General features: G+C 43.6%; 1 protein-coding gene across 1 annotated transcript in view; it reads right to left on the reverse strand.

Moving 5' to 3' along the window:
* Positions 1–1782, reverse strand: part of LOC106807554 (multidrug resistance-associated protein 5-like) — an 82711-nt gene extending 80929 nt beyond the window's left edge. The window contains exon 1 of the mRNA XM_014809919.1: positions 1699–1782. The gene's annotated coding sequence lies outside the window, so the exon portion shown is untranslated. The remainder of the gene's footprint in view (positions 1–1698) is intronic.
* Between the last annotated feature and the right edge of the window lie 489 nt (positions 1783–2271).

The following is a 2271-nucleotide window of genomic DNA, read 5'->3' on the forward strand; positions in this document are numbered from 1 at the left end:
TAAACTGTTACGTCTTACTCTGCGATTGTTGACGTTTTAGGGCAACTGTGGAGGCGGAGCCCGCCGTCCAAATACGGCTTCTGAAAATAACTCAACCTGATGGGGTCGTATTAGAGCTATTGGATTAAGGGGATGTAGCCGGTTTACCTATTTAACCTGTCGAACTACTATCTGTAGGACTGCTTTCAAGTAACAAACACTGCGGCCTATCGGAGTGGGTCGTGCGCGATGTTAAATATCATCCTAACAGAGCCCTATAACTGAATTGTCTGCCTCATCTTCTCCAATTCAGATCGTTGTTCTACTGTCAACCAGTCGACTGTCAAGCGCCGACTCCGACTTGGTAGAACTGGTTGTGCTTAACAGCCATACTGTAGGTCACAGGCCATGACTTCTAGTAAGTATAAAGCAGAACGCGTGTCGCAGAGCGCTACGCGCATACATATCTTTTGTCAATTACGGCCGATTCCGCATCGTCCTCATCCTCAACAAGAAACAACCTTTGTTAAAAATGCGCTGGTCAATGGACGTTATTATCATACCTTATCAAGAGTGCATGTAATAGATTTCACCTAAGCATTGACTTTAGATCTTCTACTTATGCCACATCTTGATATAATTATATATACGCTCTGTTGGACTTCTGGTGGTTGAGAGAAGACGCTGGCTGCCGGTATCTATAGAAAATCTGGATGGAAGATGGGATACTTGGCGATCGCTGAGGGACGGGGGGAAAAATATAACTAGTCTCGATAGACTGAACTGCTGTCGCGGCGAGACATATATATTTAGTGTGAGGGTTAGTGTTGGCGGTGTTGGAGTGAGGGTTACCGTTAGGGTTGGCATCGTCAACGTTATCACGTGACCTCCCGCCACTGCCTTTGTTCTTACCTACTCCCGCCAGAGATATCTCGTGAAATCCTGCAAGAAATGTTCTCTCCGTGAAAATGTAGAGGACGTATTATCTGAAAATCCCTAACGGCGCTACTTTCGATCGATCACTGTAGTCGTGTCTGTGACGTCATTCCCGCGCGCATTATGCTTGGCTTGGCGAGCCTCGAAACGGAGCTCGGAGGCAGGCAGCAGCTCATCCCTGCATGCCGCCATTACTCGTGTATAAAGACGTCTCGTCCTCTTTACATTTTCACGGAGAGAACATTTACTGCAGGATTACACTAGATATCTCTGGCAGGAGTAGGTAAGAACAAAGGACAGAGTTATAATTCGAACAAGTGAACATTTAGCTACACATAGATACCAAGATGAAAGCTGTTGTTGGTGTATTTGGGCTGTGAAGATGTGAAATGAAGCGAGCGTCGAGCGAATGTTGCGATCACGCTTTCCTACCTGCTCTCTTATTCATGTTGTTTGCGCACAGGGCGTGCGTGCGGTGTACTTGTGTGTTGCAGATAAGAATTTTACCGGCATTTACGGGTAATTAGCGGCAATAATAGGCGAAATAGATTGGAGAAACGTTAAGACTTTGGTAGTAAATACGTTTTGTGTTTATTTACCTTTTTTTTATTGAGACGTTCCAAGTGCCTGTGGCCTTGGTGATACGTACTCACTCATAGGCCTACTTTGTCTATTTAGTATTGAGTATTGTATAAACGTACGGTATTGACAGAAACCTGTAATCATAGAGTTGAATGTGAACGTTAACTAATCGCTCAATGAATTAAGTACGTAAACGCTTACGATTTTAGAATGGCCTAGGCAATCGGCACCCCTTGACAGCACAGTACGGCTGACAACACTTAATATTTTTCCTTCGCAACAAAGTATTTGCCCTAATCTGTATGCCTACTTGTAGACTGGTACCCGTTTGCCACCCTCACTTCGGCAACTATCCTTCGTGTGAAACTGTCGACAGGGTCACACCAGTCTAGCCTATTTCTTCCTCATAACGCGCGCGCCATCTCTATGACAATAAAGTAACCTCACATACATAATTATGTACAATATAGTATTATTATGAAAGCTAAAAATGAATATATATATTATATAACTATGAAAGTAACATTCATTTATCAATTATGTAGCACAGATGCTGAACCACTGATCTACATCATATACTAACAATATCCTAGCGCCAAGAAACAGTTTTGCTAGGGTTAGAAGACCAAACTGTATAGACAATCAGTAGCACAGCCTCATCGGGCTACTCAAATCCCGAGAAACACACAATGGAATGGACTTAGCCAAGCAGACGTCCCACACAACCTAGCTACGGGTAGAGAAAGTTATATCCATCTCAACCATCTACATCGA

The sequence above is a fragment of the Priapulus caudatus genome, unplaced genomic scaffold, assembly GCF_000485595.1.
Source record: "Priapulus caudatus unplaced genomic scaffold, Priapulus_caudatus-5.0.1 Scaffold222, whole genome shotgun sequence".
Lineage (NCBI taxonomy): Eukaryota > Metazoa > Priapulida > Priapulimorpha > Priapulimorphida > Priapulidae > Priapulus > Priapulus caudatus.